Source organism: Cornus florida, unplaced genomic scaffold, assembly GCF_030987335.1.
Source record: "Cornus florida cultivar Cherokee Brave unplaced genomic scaffold, ASM3098733v1 CherokeeBrave_3.0.0_Hap2_Chr10, whole genome shotgun sequence".
NCBI lineage: Eukaryota > Viridiplantae > Streptophyta > Magnoliopsida > Cornales > Cornaceae > Cornus > Cornus florida.
Window position 1 is genome coordinate 79,618,972 of NW_026775580.1, and position 16,351 is coordinate 79,635,322.

The window sequence follows — 16,351 nt, forward strand, 5'->3', positions numbered from 1 at the left end:
CAAGTGGCAATTTGTATATATTTTATGACTTCAATACTGAAAAAGAAGTGCAGATGCAGCTTTTATTACTTTAATTTCTAACACTTTTTACCTTTAAAAAAAAAAATTACTGAAAAGAAGTAAAAAACAATATTATTTTCACACATAAGTATATAAATTTGCAATTTGGACAAATCAAGAAATTAATCCAATACATAAAACATTCAATCGGAACCCAACCTAACCTCCAACTTAAAATATTATTCGAGTTATATAATACATATTAATTTGAATTGAAGAATTGGCATTTCAAATTTAGTTTAGTGTCTTGTTCTCTGCTAGATTATGATGTTCCATTTCTATTCCAACTTATGACTCTTTCCATCTTAATTGGTTTTTCTTTAATTTGCAATTCTATGTGAATCAAATTTTTGTCATCAAATTGAATGGTTCGTTGTTGAATTCGATGTCAATTGTTGACTTAATATTAGCGATTGCTAAATTGAATAAACACTATTTATGTGCTATAAGTGAGTATCACTTTTTATGCTTATAATATGACAATATTATTTCTTAAAATGCTTCATTTTGTCCGGCCAATAGTGACACAAAATAGAGCTGAAGAAATAAACTATAAAAAATAATAACCAAAAGAGGCCGTTCCGCAACCGTTGCACCAAATGTCGTCCTGGACGACGTGGAGTGAATAACATGTGCAAAAATATATAAATTGGTCGCTGGCTTTCCATGGGAATTCTGTTTATTTTAGGATGCATTTTCCTTCTGTCATTTGTTTTTCAACAGCAAACAACTTCCATGGTTTTAAATATTTGAATCCTTATTTATTTATTTATTTATTTTTTATGTTGGATATGACTTGTACCATAGAAGTATCTCCATTTAGTGTCCGAAAGATGCAGGTGACTACATATTTGGTCCTTTGAAGACTATGAACAATGAAACAAGAATGTTAAAGAAAAAAACAATGCTACAATGCCCAACACCCAGACACGACTCTGAGTGTCGATGCAAAACTGAGATATGTGTGCCTCGGTGACAAAAGCCACATTTTCAAATAAATTTTAAGATAACATAATGTCACGAGTAACAATCTGTTCATTATCTGATTTATCATAATTCAAGTGTTGTTTCGTGTACATAGTTTTGAAAATATGTCAAAACATTCGCGTATAAAGGTCAACAACTTCTCTTTTAGACAATATGAGACGCCACAATGTGACCAATCAAGTATTTGGCATGAACTGTTAAGAATTTGAGATACAATGAATCAAATATTTGACATAAACTATTATAAGAATTCGAGATAAACATACCCGTGATATGTTATTGTGTAATAATATTTTAGGTGATTATTTCATATAATAAAAAGAACATTTGAAGTCATATTTCACTTGTGTATATTTCAAATAATAATATATATAATATTTTTGACATAACTAATTTTTAGGTTTTTTTTTCCTTTGTTGATATTCATACTTTCAAAAAATTGTTTGCACTCAAAAAAAGGTGGAACATTAAACCTGTTTTTTGAGTCAATGTCAAGTGGGTAAGCTTTCCAACTTGGGTCAAGTCCTTGAGTTAATTTTTAGGTTATTTCATCTCCTCACTATTCAGAAAGCATCATGATTTGCTTATTAAAAAATAATAATGAAAGTATGAACTCTATTAATTTTGAAGGTGGTGAGAATAGGCGACGGAATGGTTGAATGTACATTTTCATGTAACATTGAGTACTCATTAATTTGGAACTAAAATGATATTAAAAAATCAAGTATGCCTCTAATCTTCTTCTTCATGCACATAGCTCTGTTACATCATGTGGAGGAAAGTTACTATGCAACGGAAAATAGATAAGGATCGACATGAACATTCTATATGATGCCATGATGAACGAAATATTCTAAACTTCTCTACACAAGTGTAGACGATTTTGAAATTATCTAGAGTTGTCAAAGTTTGTATAAAATTATACAAAGTAGCATATAGTTTTGAAAAATAATAATTATTCTTTTGAAGAATTCTAAAACTCAATTCTAGAATACTCCCGCCTGGAATTGTTTATCAGCAGTTATTGTTGACTGAATTGGTTGCAGACTTTCGATGGGAATTATGTTCATGCTAGGTTGCATCTTGTTGATATACGTGCCACAACGTCTGCTCGAGTGGCACCGTCTCGGCCGATACTTATCTGGCGTGCCCATGAAAGGACTGAGTATCCTTGAGCTACTCGTCATATAACTGAATTTATTGACTGCGAAAGGGGTCGTTACCCTTCTTCTCCTATGGACGCACCTCGTTTCAATCGGATGGGCCCCTCCTCTTTTCCTTTCTGAGGTTGCTTCCTGTAGGCGTAACCTCGGGCATTTCCTTCTCGAGCTCCCTTTTAACTGTGGGGACCTCGAGGTGCAGATCCAGGATAGAGCTTTGCCCATAAATGACCTCATCTCACCACAGGAAAAAGTCCTTGTTAACTAAAATTCAATTTATGACCTACCACAAATTAGATCCCCGATCATTTGTAAATGAAATCCTCTTAGCATAAGATTTTAACTTTGCTTCAACATGTTCCAGTCAATTTTAAAAAACCCTCTCCTTATTTTAGAAAAGTTGTGTTAGCATGTGCCAAAAAAATGCCCACCCAACAAGATCATCCTCCTAAAATGTCCCATTGCATAACTACCAAATATTAGATATTCAGTTTCTGGGAATATTTTGTAATTACAATTCCAATCTTCTATTAGCAAGTTCAGAACCTTCAACCCAAACTGATATTTGATCACCTATTTTCATTACTCAAACTTCAAAAGAAAATACTCCAAATTCCAAAAAATTATCAAAAACGCATCTCCACTTTAACCATGTTCCGAGGGTCACCATCATATGTCAAGGACAAACCTCAATTTAAGCATTAAGCCCTTTGTTTTCTCTAGTATAGGTGGTTCACAAGAGATCAGATCCTGACATAAACGGATCCCTTTTACATACAGAGTCATTATGGAGACAATTATCAAGAAACGAACATATTTTGGCAATATAATGCCACAAGGCTTCCTTTTCTTCCAAGAATTGGCCAAAAAAGAAAAAAAGACTTTAACCAAATTGTTCTAAAACCATCTAAACTGTATAAATTTGGCATTCATGTCACACATTATAAACAAATACCAGATGTCTAAGATTCTTAAAACACTATACTTTCATGCACTACGCAATAATTTGTTTTGAAATATAACTGAAATAATAAAGTGTAATCTACGAACAAAATATATAAATATTTAATCTGACCTTATTGAACCTAACTCAAAAAAATAAAAATTGTACCATCTATTTGAGAGCGAGTAAAAGAACTCTTGTTTCACAGTTTTCGCCAACTTCAGAGGCAACTTAGTCCCTACTTAGAAATTTTTTTTTGATAAGTAGTCCCTACTTAGAAAAATTATGAAGCGATACTTGAAATTTGAAGAACTCAATAATTTGAGCCGCAGGAAGTGGAGTCAATCCATATATTTCTGTTGCAATAGTCCATAAAACTGTAGTCTCGAATGCTAGAGGTGTACTTGGTCCTAAGAATGAAGAAATTCGCCAGAGCGATACAAAACATTGATTTGGATAAGTGAGACCAACATCTCACTTTTCATAAGAGGCCATTGCTACAAATGTAACACGTTTTGAAGCAAAGGAACATAGCACACCAACGTAGATTATCAAAACTTATGCAGCATAGAACACCACATGGGAAAATAGAGAATTCAGTATAAAAATTAAAAAATTACCTAACATTCACAGACGCGCTTAAGGTTGCTGGCATGCTAGAACCTCTTATTATACCGCAACCCCGACTTTGTGGAAGGGTTATCATATAAATACAGTAGAGACAAAAGATGAAGGAAGTCGTGTTAATCCACTAAATGGAAGCCAGTGGACTCTAAATGACTGCCAAAAAAAAACACATTTTATAGACCTTAATAAAATAACGGAGGTCTTTATCGTAAAAAAAGATAATGGAGGTCAGTCAAATCCAATCAATCTAGATTCTTTACCATATTTGTATAAAAAGAATCAAGAGGTTGGTTGGCCAGGAAATGGAGTTCTTGACAAATTAGTATAAAGCCAAATAATGCAACCAACAGCACACTACAGCTAAAATTATGAATTTTATAAACATAAAAAACAATGCCATACTTCAGATTTCGCTAAAAACTTTGCAGAATCATGGAAGGAGACAATACACAATTTTATTCTCAAGATCTATTTCAATTAGTCATAGAGAGTTAATAAATGATAAATATAACTATTAATAACATGCAGATTCTAAGAATTTTGATAACATGCAGATTCTTTTGTATAAAGTTACATAAATTTTGATAAGTAAACAGAATCTACTAAAAATGGCAAATTGGGGGTCCAATGCATGTACATGTGAGGTATTCAACTTTATACAAAAGCCACTTAAATAACTCATATCTCTCAAGAACTCTACAAAAGAATCTCAACTTCGGAAAATAAAATATTCAAGAAAGAAAAATGACTGGTCCTTGAGGACCAAATCATTTTCCGAAAGCATCCAGCACCACTGTTGGATGCTTTAGGAGTGGTTTCGGTCCTCTGTTTACAAAGGACCTATCACCACTTTTCAAAAAATGAGTTGATTTATTAAAGGAGAATACTGTATGTAAAGGAATTTAAGTAACACAACATGAATATATGATCTTACAACATACAACACTCGTCTACACTTGTGAGGCCACAAAATTAACTCATATATCCCAAAAACTCTACAAAAGAATCTACAGATCATACTCTCGAAAGTATTGGTTTCAATCTTTAAGCGGGAACTGGGAAACTACTCTCCTTAAAATTCCAATTCCTTCCCTGCAAAATGCATCACAACAAGCAAAGGGAGCTACATCCCATACATTCCTAGATCTCAGTCTCTTACAACCTTCCCAATCCTCTAAGCACATCAATTACAGTCACTGGAGTGGCCCAAGCACCACCACTAAGGACAAAAGAAGGGCCCAAAAATCAGTTGCTACTCCACAATTAAGAAGGAAGATGGCTCTCAGCTTCTACAGCACCCATGCTTTTGTAACACTCTAGTTTAGAGATACAGAAGTCTCATCTTCAGTTTATCTGTAGTGATAACAGAATCCACAGCTGTTAACCAAGCAAAAAAGTGCCGACTTGAAGGAGGCCTTTGGGAGAATATAACTTCTAAGGGAACTAGATGCCCCCCATCCCCTAGAGTGTACCCCATAAAAGGACCAGAAGCTAATTCTTTACTAGATGCCCCCTTTCTGACAATATACCTTAAGCTGCACACCATTTAGCTCATCTTCCATTTCCCCACAACCAGGTCCCTCGCAACATTTCCAATAAGGCCACAACTAGTCCATCTCCCAGTTGTGCAAATCTCTCCAATTCTAGGGTTCCCAATCACACCAGTGGGCCAATAAGACAAAAACTTGCAGCCGAGGCAACTTTATCTGTTGTGATCTGGAAGAGTTCCAATAACCTATCTTTAAGGACTCTTTCACAAACATATGCCAAAATCTGACTATCCTTTCCGCATCACAATAAACATGAAGTAGGAATTCCTCCCAATCTTTTGTAGTACCTCCAGGCCCACTCAGTTTGAAGAATCCACCTCCCTCGACACCTAACCACCTCAAGAACACCCATACTTGTGCTCTACTACTCTTCGGCACAAGGATTCCTTCTTAGCAAATCCCGAAAGCACTTCTCCAGTAATATTCAATAAGGCACCCTGAGCTCACTAATTTCATAACTTCCATCCTTGAGTAGAAGGCAAACCTTATTCTATCCCACCACATGGAACTTATGTCCTCCCCAATTCCCAAAAGAGCATCTTCACGGAGCTTATACAATCTCGTTCTGCGAAGGGAGACATGAATCCTAGTCAATTTACTCTTTATAATATTAATCCTTCCTTTCTCAAGAGATGTTGCCGGTTCATCCCTTAAGCCACCTCTGAAACTGTTTCGAGATAGCATCCCAATATGCCTTCACCTTGAAGGAAGCTACTCCGTACCCCAAAATTGGAAGTTAAATCTTCCATGTCCCCAATCTTCCCAACTGGAATAAGCTTCTCTTTCCCATATTAGCGGAAGACATGAGACCAATGCCTCAAGTGCTCCATATTTGTACAGCAAAAAGATGTCTTCTTCTAGCAGCAGGTAGAAATCTTCCATCTGATAGCCACTATCCAACTTCAGAGCACCTCAACAAAATCCACTCATCTGCCCTCCTCAGCAACCGATCAAGTCATCACCAATTTAAACAACAAAGGAGAGAAGGGATCCCCTTTTGAACGCCTTCTAATACACTTTTATTTATCAAAAAAAAAAAAAAAAACGAACCCTTCTAAAGAGCCGGCCACAAAACAATAAGCCAAACAGTAGAAAAACAAGGCTCTATCCACTTCCTTGCCTGATTGTATTACCATCCTCTCCAGTATACACAAAAGAAAACCTCAATTTACATGGTCATATACCATCTTAAGGTTTAGCCTATAGAGTACTCTCTCTTCCTCACTTCAGTTTATACAGTTCACATATTAATTCGCAATAAGCATCACATCAAACATTCATGTATCCCCACAACCCTTTCCTGTGCCTTTGAGACAATCACAACCCTTCAAGTATTAAGGATAAGGCTTTAGCCAACAGCTTACTAACACTCCCTACCAAGCTAACCAGTCTAAAATCCTTAATGTTAATCGCACAGTGCGCACGTTCTTTCTAAGTTACCACTGCAATAAAGTAAGCATTTCGACTCCTCTTTAAGATCCCCTGCCCAAAGAAATATGAAAAAACCCGTCATCACCTAATCATTGACCAACACTGCTGAAAGAAACCCATGGTGAATCCATCAGGACTGGAGACTTCACAATTAACTGCTATCCGCCGCATTTATAACATCAAACTACAAAACCCCCCAAAGAAGGTCACCACACATTCCTACATACAACCTTTCATGGAACAACACTTCATGTTCACCTCTTTTTCATTTAGCTCCAACCAATTAATGATGATAGTACAGATGTGATTAACCCTTTGATCGGAGGTACCTATTTAATAGAAGGAACTTAGTATTTTTATCTCCATCATTAAGCCACAAAAGTGCTCCTTTTGGTAGGAGGGATGGAAAAATAAATGGAAGGGAGAAGAGAGAAGATGAAAGAGGCATCGCTAGGGAAGGGAGGATGTCTGTCTCTCCTGTTGTTTGGTTGAGTGGAAAGGGAGAAAGAGATAATATTATTATTTTACCATCATATCCTTAAATGTATAAATTGATACACTTAAATGAGAATAATATCGTCTTTCAATTAAATTTAACAAATATATTTCTTTCTGTCTCCTCTTCCTCCCAAATTCAGATGGATGCATAATAGTGGACCTAGAGGGATGCCTCACCCATGATCCCACCCTATCTCTTTTCCCTTCCCCTCTACCAAACAATAAAAACTTTGTTCCATGCCTTCTCCCTCCACTTCTTTCCCCTTCCATACAATAAACCACAAGTTAAATCAATTTTACCAACTTAACTATTCTGAAAACACAAATCTCTCTCCCTAATTCCCTTTCTTCTCATCTCGCGAGGCCCATCCCTCCCTTGTGAGAATGAATTACTTCTCCTCAACCAATTTCTTATTTTCTTGGAGCACTTGGGCCAAAACCGTGTGCATGACTTTTCACCATGTACCACTCCACAAGCCTGTCTCCTCGCTACCAGTGCCATGGGTGTTTTTCTTACTCTACCAACCCATAAACTATCTCTACCCATCAACTCCCTCATGAGACTACATCTCTTTCAATCTCATTAGTCTTAACCTATAACCTAAGTGCCTGTTATAGAGTTCTAAACCCAGTTCCTTGTTAGAAAAGGATTATAATTTCTTAAAGCCCAAGACTTGCTTAACATGAAATTTCCTAACAAAATATAACTCTAAAATAGAAACCTAATTAGAATAGGAATTTAAGACACAATTCCCAACACTAACCATATTCAAAAATCTCCAACTACATGTACACACCATTAGCCTGTAACTGCCACAAGATCACCCCATAAAAAGCTCCCCTCAGCATCATCCACATGCCTATAAACCACACAAGTCAAAAGGCAGAAAACATAAGAGATTTCCACCTAAAGTCCACCCTAGATACCACCTCATATCCCACATGTCAAAGACACCTCTACCATACGTACTGCGCCCCGAGTAAGCCCACTCGAGTCATACCGAACTCCAGAACACAATTTATCTTCATTGATAAATAAATAAACAGAATTTGTGATGAAGCAAATTGCTTTCTTGGAGAGAGAAAGCTCCTACCTGGCAAAAGCAAACAAAAACACAAAATGATAATAACATATTAAGGACCAACAAGTAGCAAACTAAAAATAATTCAAGGAAGGAAATAGAAGTCATAAGAATGTTTGCAATTAGAGAATTATAAGTCATAAGAATGTTTGTAATTAGAGAATTAGAAGTCATAAGAATGTTTGCAATTTCTAATTCCGTGAGTCCAATAAAATAATAATAATAATTTAACTAGTCCTAGGAATATTGACTTTTTTGCACTAGTCATATCAGAAATATAGTGGGAAAAAAAAGAAAAAGAAAAAAGAATTTATCCACACAAAGGAGAAAAACAAGTTAGAAATATTTATGGAAGGAGATGATATCGGCGCTACAAAATGCCCAAGACACACTTCTTCTTTAGTCCATGTGCCATTAGAAATGATGTGCCTCAGCCTTTTCTCGGAGCGTTGATATCATTTACCTAACCTAAATTGCTGCAAAATTACACTCAGCAACATAAATTCAGAAACCGCATAAAACAAAATAGTACTAAAATTCATTGTCTTTACCATCTCAGAATAGCTTAGATCATAAAGATCCTCATCATGAGCCCACTCATCCATGCTAAACTCAGGAAATGGATGACAAGTGTTTGAATAAAGCCATTGACCTTTCTCAATTTTCCGACAGATGAGGCTTTGCATCACTCCCTTTATATTGAATGCAAAGCCAATGCAATCTAAAGATAACAACGGCAAATATATTAAAAACATAAGAAAGGACAATGGACAACAGTTAAAATATCTAACTAACAAAGAATTAATATATATATACAAAAAAAAAAAAAAAAAGGAAATGTTTAGCCTACACAAAAACGAACAAGCCCATCAAATTGAACATAACAAATAAAACGGATTAAATAAAACTGTTGTACTGAAAGGAAGGTTACACCTTTTGCTCTGCATTAAATCAAAGCAAGATGTGGTCAAGAGACTGGTCATAATTGAGTTTGACTCATACAAGATTATAGAACATTTGACTAAAACTGTTGTTCATAGATGAAGAGGATAGGTCATGCTTTTTATTACTCAAAGTATCTTAATACCACCAACTAAAAATAATTACTCAGTAAATAACATTTGACTTATGTAGTTCCCTTTACCTGACCATCAATCACATGCCGGTGGTTGTGGGTATCAATAGAGCCCTGTCCTTATGTACGCTGGGAAGAACTTTGGCAGACAATGAATTCCAGCCTTCAGAACATGTTGTGTAGCTGCTTTACCTAAGCATAATAGTGTTCGCGCGGTTTTTGTTCCCTACGCCGGTCGATGGACTCTTCGCGGGCGTGCCAGAGTATTTGTACAAAATACCCAAAATATGTAATTGAACACCAGCCTATCCCTTTTTCCGATGGCTGACTCTCAGGCGATTGTGTGGGAGAGAGACTAGTAAGAACTCCCAGCAAGGTTCTTTTATGCCTTGTTTGTAGCAAGGACTTTTTAGAGTGTTTAAAGAAATGCAACGGCTGATGAATGTTCGAATGGATGGAATGGTCGAGTAAAGACAGGCGGCAAGAACTTAATCGATCGCCGGCCGAACGTGATGGCGAGAACTTAATCAATCGCTATCAGCCAAACACAATGGCAAGAATTTAATCGATCGCCACTGAAACGTGATAGCAAGAATTTAATCAATTGCCATCAGCCAAGTAATGACAAGAATTTAATCAATTGTCACTACGATTCAATGGCAAGAATTTAATCAATTGCCATTGAATTGAAAGCCTAACTAAAATTGCGTAATTAAAATTGGCATAATTGAAATTGAAAGAAAGTAAATGGCTGAATTGAAATAGTTGACAATGATCTAATCAATTGCCATTAAATTGAAATAAAGAAATTGATAGGAAAAAATGACGTAGAGTCAATTGAAAACATTTTAGTTGAAATGCATGTTTTGTGGTGGTGCTGGACGAATTGGAATGGAATACAATACTTTTATTTATAGAAGTTCTATCTCAACCTATTCTCCTAATTAATTGCTAGAATATCTCTTTTGCTTCAATCATTTTCTTTTGAAATTCAAACTGAGCTACGGCCCAACATTCCTCGCCTTCAATATCGATGCTCCAGTTTCAATGGGAAAGTCTTTACTGAAATCTCTCTTTTCCTTGATTTGCTTCACTTTGTTGCTGAAAATAAGTCGTATTCCAGTAGTCTTTCACATCTCTTCTCCTCTTGTTTCGTCTTACTTCAAATAAAATACCTTTGTTGAAGAAAATATTAATTGCTAAGAAGTCGGTAGAAAGCTGCTGGAAGATTGCTAGTAAGTTGCTGATTTTTAGCAACTTCTTTCTTCAAGCTTTGACTGAAATATTCCTTTAAATGGCTGGAAAACCATTTATAGCCTTGACCCATACGCTCACGTGGCTGCCCCTTCCTTTTTGAATTTCATTTCCATAAGGATTCAATTTCCTTTCTCATAACTAAATCCCTATTTTTTAGGAACTTAATTATATCACCTCAGCCAACCTCTCCCAATGTTCTATTTCTGATGAAATTTCCTTTTGAAATTAACACAAATCTCGGTTGTTTAGTAACAACCCTTTTGGTGAGGTGGCTGAATATATAGATATCCTCCTAAATCTTCTCCTACTATTTCTCCATTGGCCGACCATTCTTGGACATGCTTAACCCTTATCGGCTTCCCATTGGTCCACGTCGCTGCTGAAGTGGCTGCCAAGTTTTGGTGCCAACAAATGCCCCCTGAATTTCAAAGGCTTTTATCACTTATGATACGAAGCGTTTGGAATTTGAATCGGCCTAAAATTGTAATTCAAATTTTAGTAATAAATCATTTTCCCAACCACCTACTTTAATGGTTATCTTTCCCAATTAAAGCGGCGACTACACTAATCCGCTATTACATCCAACAAGTATTTAGCTTGATGCCCTCTAATCCCTAAAATCATTCTTCTTCCCTTAAACTTTCTATCTCTGAAATTCTTTCTCGGCGAAATCGTTCCTGACGTCCTCTATGGCTCCTAAGAAAACTAAATCAACTGATTCCACCTCTATCCCTCAACCTTCCGATCCTTCAACTCATGGCAACATCATAAAAAAATCCCTAAAAACTCTATCTCCTTACAAATACTATCTCAATACCCTTATCGATCTTCGTACTGACTTCAAATGCTTAGGTCCTGCTTTCCTTGATGAAGCTCCTTCATCAATCTCACCTTTCTATCCTTCGGCCGACGTTCTTCCATTCCTTCAAACCTTCCCTCCTAATGAAAATGGCAGTTTGCCACACTTTCATTTTAGAACATGGCATAGCCCAAATGATGCTTGGATCAATTGGGTCGACCGAGTTGGAGCTGTGAAGGGAGAACTATGGAAGGATTGTGGCATATATGATGCCATTCAGCTAAGTAAAACTAACATCGCCCAAGACAGAGCCTTGATGATAGCAGCCATGTTTAATTGGTCGACCACCACCAACTCCTTACACTTGAAGTGTGGCATGATGGCTCCAACCATTCAAGACGTGTACTATCTAACCGGCCTCAAACCCTTTGGGATTGATGTAAGTACCTTATTGGTAGAAAAGGATTCTCTTTTCATCTTCCCTTCAAAGCAAACTGGAACCAAATCATCTGAATCCTCTTATGGCAAATACTTAACTTCCACCATGGATCCTCGCATCCCTGTGAATGATGCTGAACATATTGCCTTCTTGTTGGCGTGGCTGAACAAGTTTCTTCTATGCGTACCGGCCTTTCAAGTCACAAAGGATTTCATTCATGTGGCCGTTGCCCTTTCAAGAGGTAAACACCTTGCTCTTGCCCCCTTAGTGCTTTCTCATTTATATAGAGGGATTTATGACTTGCTTACCTCCAACTTCGGACGCTATGGTGGTCCCCTCTGGTTATTTCAAATTTGGCTTCAAGTGTATTTTCCTGAGCTCGGACCTGTGGTAAGGCCTTCGGCCAATGACCCATTACTTTTTGTAAGTTACGCATCAGCCGTACCTAAATCCCATTCGTTTGGAGATTGCTTCAATTTCTTTTACTCCGGTTGTGAACAGAGGACTATCAGCCAATTCCTTCCATTTTCTCATTGCTCACAAGCACCTCAATGGCTGACTCCTCCTCAAGGAGTGTCTACCAAAAAATCAGCTGATAAGCATTCGGCCATGTGGGCTAGTTTCTTACTTTCAAGAGACCTTCACTTCAACACTGGCCCTCTAGGCACAGTAAACTCAAAAGTTGGAGTTGAGTTCTACAATCCAAACCAACTTGCTAGGCAATTTGGTCTGACTCAAATGATCCCCATGCCCCCTTATTTCTCTTTCAACAAAAACTTCCATAGGCGTGTGGTATTTCCAGATGACTCCTATGTAAAGAACGTGTCCTCCCGGTTCTCAAATCTGCAAGCCGGATTCCAATTCCAACCCTTCATCAAAAACCCAGCCTCAGATTCTAGTTTTGATCAATGGTGGTCTTCTTACATTACTTCTACAAGGACGGCTGATAGCCAGTCCTTTGTTGTTAAAATATTGGAATCTTTCAAGTTCATATCTGTGGCCTTTGAAGGGGCATTCGTAATTTCCCGGGCCGTTACCCCAAAGAAGATGCCTCAAAAAGATCCTCCCAAAGATAAAAAACAAACGGCCAAGAAACTCCCTTTCTCTCAGCCAACAGATGCTCCAATAAGGACCAATAAAGAGAGAAAAGCTAAGGCCAAAGCCACTGTCAGCCTCCTCAAGGGTACGATCTTCCTTTATTTATATATATATATTAAAAAAAACTTTTAATTGAAATTCTCTTACCCCCCCCCCCCCCCCCTTTTTTTTTCCGCAGATTCAGACTGTGGAACTTTATCAGCCTCGCTTAATCCAGAAGACGTTGAGCCCCAAGATGATGAAATTTCCTCCAGCCAACCTCCTCAGCCTTCAATAACTGAATCAGCCATCATCCCTGATGTTCCTCCAATTCCTCCAAAGGTAAAAGTTTTTTTATCTATTAACATACAAAGATAATCATATCGGCCCAATTGTTAAAATACTTAGCCAATATTGATTTCTAATTCTCGGCCACAACTATTATTGGCCGAGACAAACTTTAATAAAGCTTCCATCTCCAGGGAAAAAGAAAGAAATCAACTGCTCATGGCACTTTAAAAAGAACAAGATTGAGCAAACGTAAGAAACATGAAGTGGAAGAAAATCTAGAAAGCCTTCATCCTACAGAAGACGTGGCCGATGATCCCGTAATTAATGTGGCTGACACTCCTTCTGATCATTCCTCAGATGAAAAAGAGGTAAAGATAACTGTACTTGAAATTTCCAAACTTTTCAATTAATATGGTCCTTAATTTCTTCTCTTTTGCAACAATCTCCTCTTCTTGACTTGGTCTATAGCCCAATTAGAAATTTTAGCCCTCTGAAGGATTTTCATGATCCCATTAAGGTGCCCTTCAATGTTCAAGTCACTCCTGCTAAAACTTCATCCCAGGGAGATAGCACAGTGGTTCAGCCAGAATTTCCTCCTCCAGAAACCAGTCATCAGCCACTCTTAGTGACAGACATAGCCGAATCATCTAAGGTATTGACTATCTCATGTCCCAAAAAAAAAAAAAAAAAAAAAATTTAAGATCTAATCTTTTCTCATTTTGTCAGGTTGTGTATGAGAAAACTCAAATTATTCCTTTATTTCCTCCACAAAAAGTTCCTGCTTCATCTCTATTGGCCTTGAGCAATTTTTTTAAGGATGTGGTGGCTTCAGTGACCGAAGAGAAAGAAAGTGAATCTTCTGGAGCCACCCCAGTCACTTCAACCAATATCCCTATACAATCCTTAGAAGAGACCAAAAAATCTTTACTTGAGATCTTGAAAAGAGATGCTGCTGATCTTCCTAATTTTGAAAGTGAGCTCACAGCAGTGCTTTCTACACTCAGCCAGTACCCAGACTTTCCGGTTGATCTTCAAGCCACTATTGCTACCTTTAAAGGCCAGCTACCAACTCTGACCGATGATATTTTCCAAGCCAATGAAGCAATCAACCAATTCAACAAGAGTAAAAACAGGAAGGATACCCTTGCTAACCAATTGTTAATTCAAGCTTCCTCCTTTGAAAGAGTGAATACAGAGTTCATCGGCCTTGAGGAAAGAGAACATGTCCTTCAGAAAGAGATCGACCAGATCCATGCTCGTAAGGCCATCTTGTCTGCTGAAGCTGCCACATTGCAGTTTGAAGCTCAAGACCTTGCTCACGAGTATGCAAATCTTCGTGGAGAATTACCTCAATTGGAAGAGTCAAAGAGGCAGGCCATGGTGGCCTTCAATCGGTCCTTAGTTATTTGGGCCGATTTCAAGGAAAAATTTGCAAACATATGAATTTTTTATATTAGCTTCCTTTTGTGGCCATCTTAGTGTATGATCTTTAAATGATGTAATCTTTTACACTTCAATGAATAAATGGCCTCTTTTGTTACTCCAAACAAGCATCAACATTTTAGCGAGAAAAAATTTATTAAAATAGCCAAATCAGCCTAGAAAAATAGGCCAATTTTTATTACATAAAGGTACACTTGGTCAGCCATAAGTACTGGCTAACACTAATTTTCCCTTTCAAAGATTGCCGGTACGTACCTCTTAAGGTACTTGCCATTAATGGGATAGTCATGTAATCGGCCACTGAAATACTTCAGCCTATATGCTCCTCCACTTAAGACTTGATGGACCAAGTATGGCCCTTCCCATTTTTGGGACCACTTCCCATATTTCCTATCGACTTTACCCACTGGCAAAACAACTTTCCAAACCAAATCTTTTTCAGCAAAAGACTTAGGTTTTACTCTCTTGTTGTAGATCCTCATCACTTTCTTCTTGTGAGCTATGATATGATCCAAGGCATCCCTTCTAAATTCATCCAAATCTTCCAATTCTACCAACATTGCTTGAGTATAATCAGCTGGAGTTAGATTATTTTGAAAAGCAACTCTGGCTGATTTAACCTTCATCTCCATAGGCAGAACAGCATCATGACCATAAGTTAACATGTATGGTGTAACTCCTGTGCCTGTTCTTTTTGAGTTCCTATAGGCCCATAAAGCTTCAGACAAAGTCTCATGCCACCTTCTTGGCTTATCTTTGATCATTTTTTCAATGATCTCAATTAAAATCTTGTTTGAAGATTCGGCCTGGCCATTTGTTTGAGCATAGTATGGCGTAGAGGCTGACATATGAATATTCATGTTGTGGCCGAATTGTAGTACATCAGTTGCCCTAAATACTGTTGCATTGTCTGAAACAAGTGTTTCTGGAATCCCAAATCTGTGGATGATGTTTTGCTCCATGAAATTAATCACTGTTTGCTGATCAACCGCTTTGCAAGCCTTGGCCTCAACCCATTTAGTAAAATAATCTGTGGCAACAATCACCCAGTGATGGCCTTCGCTTGATGGTGGATTAATTTTACCAATAAGGTCAAGGCCCCAACCTCTGAATGGCCAAAGTTTGATTATTGGCTGTAATTCTTTTGCTGGTACATTTTGAATCGGCCCGTGTCTTTGACAAGCTTGACAACCTTTTGAGTAATCTATGCAATCTTTCCTCATTCTCGGCCAATAATATCCATACCTGCGAATCAGCCATCTCATTTTAATCCCAGCTTGGTGAGCCCCACAGCTGCCCTCATGTACCTCGGCCATAACCTGAAGTGATTCCTCCTTGCTTATGCATTGTAGTAAGAGCCCATCTTCTAACCCTTTTCTGTATAGATCCCCATCTAGAAGCACAAAGTTGATCGCTTTTCTTTTAATACTTCTATCAGCCTTGATGTTTGGATTTCGAAGGAACATTATAAATGGTATCCTCCAGTCATCGTCGGCCAAATCTTCTACATCAATTGTCCAAGTATGAAACATAGTATTTCTCAATTCGGCCGATGGCAAAGATTTTCGTGTTATCTTTATCAACTGATCTTCTATTCCGACTGGTACTCTTATTCCTGAGGCTGCTTGGGCC